A 7,803-nucleotide genomic window follows, 5' to 3' on the forward strand; every position below is an offset into this window, starting at 1 on the left:
CTCTGTGTGGCTTGAAAGCTTGTCTCTCTCACCAACAGAAGTTGGCCCAATAAGAGAGATTACTTAACCCACCTTGTCTCTCTGTTATGAGTATAGGCAGATTGAGGTAATAAAATGTGATTGGTGTGTTTTCTTTCTCCAGTAGATGGCATCTAGACACCAGAGCTGATTCAAGTTGCATATTAATATTGGTTTTGAGGATTCAGTCTAAAACTTCTTCCTTAAATCTTTAGTTTAATTAGAACTTTATTTTAAAGAGCAAATCGTAGAAACTGGAAATACTTTGATTCCTTTTTCAGTCTTTTCCACTTAACTGTAAATAGCAGTCTTCTCTATTCCAATGGCAAAGCAGGTGCTTTGGGAAGACCAGGACTCAGAGTCACTACTCAAAAATTCTGTTCCCAGATCTATGAGAAAGTGTGACCTAAAACTAAGTTGTTTGCACTTTGTATTGTGGGTGGATCTATAAGTAGTGCAGAGATGGATAGATGTCTTCATAAATGGTTAAGGGATATTACACCTCGTGCTGCAAGGTGTAACCCAGTCTCTAACGGTTAGATCAGAATGAGTGGGGAGGGAAGGGTCAAGATTACCCCACCTCTGCCTACTGTGGGGTTCTTACCCCTTCCTCTGAAGTATTTGGTCCAGATCACTGGCGTAGACTAGATAGACCTTAGGTCTGATCCAGTCTGGCAATACCTATGGTCCTAAAATGGCAGCTGTTTCCCATGATTAACAAAGGGACTGTTTGTTAGAGAGTCCAATAAGTTGCTTATAACCATCTATATTGCTTGCTGCTGTGCTCCAAACCATCTATAACACATGGTTCTTGCCTGTAATCTACAGATTTATCACCCCTTTTGTGAAGGGTGGCTGTAAGTTTTTGCAGTTGCCTGTTTATGGAGTGTGGTTCTGCTTTTTAAGTCCCGCTTCTAATTTTCCTGAGACTAGTCTGTGGTTTTCCTCAAAAACTCTTAGCTGGGCCTGTATTTTGTCAAGACTCCTTAACTAAGCCTGGTGGCTTTAATTTTTATTCCCACCACTTAGATTTGTGCTTTGAACCAGACTTGCCTCACAAGAGGTTGGCTAGGTTCACTTCAGAATTAATGTGAATGCCCCTGGACTTAGCTTGCTTCCATTTCACATTGTGTAACAGGACTAACAGCATTAAAAGGGGGAATAATGTTACAAACGTCTACAACCAGCCTGGGCAGAATGTGTCCCCTATTTGGTGTCATCTTTGTATATTTCAGGTCAGCAGGACAGTCAGTCTTGGGAGGTGTGCAGGCAGTGGGGACTGGGTAAGAGCCAAGGGATTATGGGAAGCATCTGTAGGTTCCACACAAGAGACTCAGAGTAAAGAGCCCCTATACCCAGCCACCTGCTGGCTTGTAGTAATTGGAGCTCTGTATGAACTAAATATAACCACCTGGAGCTGCCAGGCCAGAGTGACCCTATTTCAAAAGTTCGTAGGCTTTATATTGACTCTTCTGTAGGGCTGTTCTGGATCTCGGCGAAGGGTATCCAGTAAATGAAGTTTTATCTCTGCTCTTCTTTGTGCGTTTCTTGACTTTGGCTTGGCTACAAAGTGGCCAAAAACCCCACCAATGTATATGGCTTTGGGAGTCTACTAATCACCTCTCCATCTCTGCTTCCTTCAATCTTGGTGTGACGCTACTGACTTGAACTGGGACCATATAGATCATTGTTGCAACCAAGGTCCTGTAGTGGCACCAAATCTTATATAAAGAGGTCAAATGCGGTATCTAAGACAAGGTTATGGTTTGCTGATTATGATTATGCTGTCTATATGTGTGTATCATTTTGTAGTTGAAGTTATTAATATTGGCTCTATACTGTCTGTATTTCAAACTTGCGCTATGCTTCTGGGTGACACCTTAGACAAGTTGGTGTCAGCTCTGCCTAGCCCGCTTGATGGCCCATTAAGGACCATCAGCGATACAATTGACCCATTGAGAGAAGGCAGACTCAGCAAGGTATGCAGGGACATGCCTATGGACAGAACTCTGAGGTTTTTCCAGGCCATGTGATGGACAGCTTGTCTTTGGGACAAAGAAAGAAAGACCACATGGCAAAAGAATATAAAAAGCTGCTGCAGCTCCTCCATCTGGTCTTCAGTCCTGCTTCAGACCTCTGGAGCAACTTTGCTACACTGAAGTTTTGAACCAAGGACTGAAAGACCCATCCCAGCTGTGGATGTTCTCCAGAGACTTGATTTGAACCTGCAGTTTATTCTATCACTGCTGCAAGCCTGAACCAAGAACTTTGCCGTTACTGTATGTCATTGATTCCATTTAACCAATTCTAACTCTCATCTATATCTTTTTCCTTTTATGAATAAACCTTTAGATTTTAGATTCTAAAGGATTGGCCACAGAGTGATTTGTGGGCAAGATCTGATTTGTATATTGACCTGGGTCTGGGGCTTGGTCCTTTGGGATCGAGAGAACCTTTTTTCTTTTACTGGTGTATTGGTTTTCATAACCATTTGTCCCCATAACGAGTGGCACTGGTGCTGATACTGGGAAACTGGAGTGTCTGAGGGAATTGCTTGTGTGACTTGTGGTTAGCCAATGGGATAAAACCAAAGTCTCCTCTGTTTGGCTGGTTTGGTTTGCCTTGGTGTGCTTAGAAACCCCAGCCTTGGGCTGTAACTGCCCTGCTTTAAGCAGTTTGTCCTGAATTGGCACTCTAAGTTGGGTCTTGCCAGAACCAGCATCGTTACACTTGGTAGAACTTTTCTACCTTCTGACTTACCATTTCTGAAGCCAGTCTGGCATCTCTATGATTTTTAAGGGGAAGGGGCAGAAATTTGGCTTATAACGGAAACTCCCTTGCAAACTGCTCAGTTCCATAACACTGATATGGCTGCTCGCGTTTTCAAAATGCTGTACACGTGATCCCTGTGGTAGAGAGAATTATCCTTCACTGCTATGTAAGTGAAAACTCTTGTGTCCAATAACTTGTGGTTGGACAAGAGCATCTCTTTTGGGAAGATGTCAGATTTCCCTAAGAACACTACAAGTGACGAATTCACCACTTCTCTTCTCTACATACCTAACAAGGCCTGGTTTGGGTTCAGTTTTGGAAGATGGGTAAAGCTTCCAGAAAGGCATGTGGAGTGGGTGGCTGTGATCCAATTCACCGCTCCGCGATCATGGTGCCTATTAAACAGAAATACACAGATACTGTCATTTGGAGATTGCGAGGGGAAAATACTGTCAAGCTCAATTCATAATTTTAATCTCAAACTTGTAACAATGGTTAGATTAGAACTAGGAATGGCTGAACTGGTCCAGAATTCCAGTCTGGGCTGGATAACACTAAACAATCCAGTAAAAGCACATTTTCAAAGATGACTAATGGACTTGAATGTTCAATTTCCACTCAAAAGTAATGGGAACTGAGGGTCCAAATCCCCACCCATCCACCCCAGTTGACATGTACTGTAATTGATGTTTTGTTTAGGGTACCCAGGAACAAGCGTAAATCATGTAAACAATACATCACAATGAAAATTCTCCAAAAATGCTGGTTTGGCTTTTGATTACTCAGCAAAAGCTTTGGTTTGTTCCATCTGAACCGGCCTGCCCAGCCCTAATCAATTCATTAGAAATGTATCATTGTTACAAAGCAGTTTACATCACTTCAGTGCCAAGTACAACATTAATTCCTTATTAAAGCCTCTGTGACCATCACATGACCTCTCAATGCCGCACAGCAGAAGCTCTTCTAGCCAGAGGCCTTGTTAATAATTGAGATTAAGTGCTTTCCCTGCATTATTGTTTATGAAGGGAATGGAGAGGGTATTGGCGTTCTTCGCTTAAGAAGGGACAGCAATGTTTTCGTCTCAATTTATTGTCCAACATGCACTTTTGTATTGCATATAATCAAATAAGAAGCCAAAGTCAGAAACTGATAGCAGTGTCTTTTTGCTTCATCTCCCCCATAGCAAACCTACAATGTGTTGCTCATGTTTTTATATTCCTATTCTGTACGCCCTAATTAATTCTTAATACCTTACCACAGACTTCCATTATGGCTCTGCTTTATTTCTGGAAGGCTTGGGGCCGTCAAAACTAACATGTCTCATTTATTTGACAGTTTTATGGTTCACTTGGAACAATTTCCAGAGCTGTCCATCACTCTCCTCCTAGCAACTTTTGTAGCTTTTCTATTTTAATCCCGCGCTGGGGAACAGAGCAGAGTAACAGTCCCTTAAGTGATACTTTCAACTTAAAAGGATGAAGTTCCTCTGAAGTATGCAGTGTTTGCTATAATAGTTTATTAGGGTGTGTTTGGTTTTTTGTAGGGCCTGACATTAGTACACTTTGTGCTAAATTATGCCTCTGTGTGTGCAGTTTTATAATTAACTGTACGTGGGGTTTGAACTTTGGCCCTCCAGAACTACAAGCATAAACCACTCTTCCTTGAGCACAAGCAGTTGCTCTGCTAGCAATAGTAGGTATTTATCTTCTTTATGTGGGGTTGCCACTAGAGGAAGACAGGCCCACAGTGTGTTAAGTTACAATGCAGCAGAGGTACAGGGAACCCTCTTGCACCCTCAGCAGTTCCACGCAGTGGCCAGGCATAGTCTAGAAATGGAAAAAGGCAACTAGCACAGCTCTAGCCACCCTAGAGAGGGCATTTCCATGCAAGGTAGACATGGGGACATGCCCTCCACTCCTACATGTGCTAGAAGGATCACTGCCTACCTGTGAAAGAGGTGTAGTAAGGGGCACTTCTCCCTAAAGGCCTAGAGAAGGATTATCACCTGCATAATACCTTCAGGCCCTGCCATTCAGGCAGTGTCCTTCCCTCACTGTGCCCTGTGTTATTTTAACTCTTTTAATTACTGTCATATTACTGATGTACAGCCACCATTGTCAAAATGAGGCAGTAATTTAACAGCAATTGTTTAAAGTAACCTCTCCATTTCATTACCATTCCTTTTGACATTCATCTTAATACAAATCAGAATAAAATAAAGCATGGAGTATTAATCCAGAGTGTTTCCTACAGGACTTGCACTGTGGTTCAGCAGAAAGCCATGCTACTAGTCAAAGAACAAGAGCATGAACTCGCTAGGCCTACAGATCTCGGAATCACTTGCTAGCTTGCACCGTCAATTTTAACCAGGCTTTTTCCAGAATTGTTGTACTTGCTATCAGCTGACACCCAAATATTTCCTGAAATACCGTGTCTCCAAGGCTGCACTGTGAAATCATTCCAGGAAGAAATGTTCTTAAAGAATAGTGCTCCTCTCAAATGTGGCTATGTAAAAAAAAGTACCAGTTCTCTCCTCTGCACCCCATGCGCATGCAGCGTCATGTTTTTGCTCTCGTAGAGCCAACACAATGAAGGCAGAGTATGGCTGTATTCTGTTCCTTCAAGGATGTCATGTGTTACTAAATTCCATGGGGCCAGATTTTGCAACCTTTTTCATCATACTCCACAGATCTTCTCATTGACTGTACTTTCTCAAGCAAGTAGCACCAGCAGAATCAATGTGAGTAAGGTTTACTGAAGTGTTTACAAAGTCCCATTTAGCCACATCTTTATGAATCCATGGAAGACCATGGGGCTTACACATGTAACTGTGGGCCTAATTTTGTCTACAGAAGGTCATGGTTGGACCTTATGATGCATGAGTAGAAAAGTATCCAACCTGACTCTTGGAGTCCAGGTTGAATTTGAAGTCTTGGCAGCTAGATAAAGCATCTTTTACTTGCTTACAGAGATAGTTTTGATCTGGAACACTGAAAGGAAAGCATCAACCCTCGCAGAGCAGAGCTGCACATTCTCGATACATGAGGGGATAGGAGTGAACTGCTCACTCATCTCTGTTAAATGGTGGAACTCAAGGGTGAATTCCTGGTTCCATTAACAGAATAGCAAAGCTCCCGCGGACTTCAGTGGAGCAGGATTTCACCCCAGGAATGCAGTGTTAAGGGTCCATGGCTGAAATTAACCCAAGTCAGAAAGTGTACATGCTCGGGTTTTAGCAGCAACTCTGACTGAGCTGCACTGCATGTTGTCTTCTATTGAGTATGTCTGATTATAAAGATAACACAAGATTATACGGGTACAATTTTTAGTCGCCCAAGTGACTTGGGAGTCTAAGTGGAAAAGCTCCTAAGTCACTTGGGTACTTTTGAAATCTTACTTCACACGTAGGGCTAAACTGTGGTTCTCAGCCACAGCACTGCTCCTAGCATGGGCGGCATTGCCCCAGGAGCAGCAGGGGGGTGAGGGCACCTCAGGCAATGCCAGTGCTGCCCTCGCTTGTTAGGATGGAGCCGAACCTCCCCCAGGTGCAGGGTGATGTGGAGAGGAGTGGGGCCAAGGCCTTGCCTCCTCCCCCAGTCGTGTGTCTCCTCCTGGGGTGGGTAGGGGGAGCAGGAAGGAGAGGTCCATACCCACCACAGAAGACAGGGATTGCTATTGTGAGTTTGATACCTCTCCTTGGGTCCCCTCTGGCCTTGCAACAGCTCAGCAGGAGTGACGCACACAATCTGGTCCTTGACCAGAGAACCGGGATTCAAAAGGGTGTGTATGTGCAGTAGTACTCGGACACAGTCGGGCCTTGCTTAGAAGCTTCATTGTTGAATTTTCTGATGATCGGTCATTTTACACAGGCAGCGCTGAGTTTGCATTAGCAATGTTACCCCTTTTGACATCAGTAGTGAGTCAGGATTTGAGTTCTTGCAGGTTGTTTCCATTAGGAGGAGGAGCGTGATGATGGAGTTAGGTATTTCTTTGGTGTAATCCTCTCTATTTACAAAGAGTATATAGAAAACTCTTCCTGAACACAATAGAAATGAAACAGTAGGAGACAGCTTCCTTGCTTGCAGTTCCAAGCCTCTTTCCAACTAGCACTCTACCCCAAAAGCCTCTCAGCTTTTACTCAGGGCTTGTCTACACTACGCAGCTTTTAGTGACAAGGCTGTGTCAACACAGCCTTGTTGTTAAAAGTCAGTGCATGTGAACGCTCTCTATCGGTATTTCGTCAGCACTTTTGCCAACAAAATACTTCCAGCCCTGCAAGGGGCAGTAGCTTTCTCGGCAGGAGAGTGCTACACTGCCACTTGCATCAGAAAAACTTTTGTCTTTCATGGGGGAGCTTTTTAAGGTACCAGTGAAAGACAAAAGTTTTGCACACAACGTCGCAGTGTAGACAAGCCCTCCTCCTTGTGCTACAAATCTTCTCCTGCTGTCCTTGGCTTTCTGCTGCTTTCTCTGTTTCTGGGCTGTTTCTCTATCTCTCTCACACAGAATCCCAGCTGCAATCTGATCAATCACCAACCCTTTGGACTGCATGGCTTAACTCTTACTCCAGTCTTGCATGTGGCCTGTGTTTTGGGTGGGGTCTCCTACCTATCCTGGAAGACTGCTCAATTGCTTCTGACATTTGTCCTGAATGAAGGAAAATGGTAATACCCACCAGTTTCACTGATGTTTTGCCCAACCCCCACCATGACAGTAATATTTTGCAATTAATGTCCTATGTCAGTAGAGAAAAAAATTTAAAATTAATTTTAAAAAAACCCCAAAGCTATCCAACCTGTGAAGTTTACAGACTCTGCCAGCTTCTCAAGTAGAGTTTAATCACTCATTACTCTCAGTCTAATTAGCTCGCAGAGCTCACAAACTCTGCCACTTTCCCAAAGAGATGTAAACTCCTTGAACTGGAGTGCAATTGCATTCCTCCAAAGCTAGGAGCTGTTCAGGAGCAGGATTTGCAGCCTTACAGAGACTGAAGCTCTGTGGAAGATAAGTTAG

The sequence above is a fragment of the Caretta caretta genome, chromosome 5 (assembly GCF_965140235.1).
Source record: "Caretta caretta isolate rCarCar2 chromosome 5, rCarCar1.hap1, whole genome shotgun sequence".
Classification (NCBI taxonomy): domain Eukaryota; kingdom Metazoa; phylum Chordata; order Testudines; family Cheloniidae; genus Caretta; species Caretta caretta.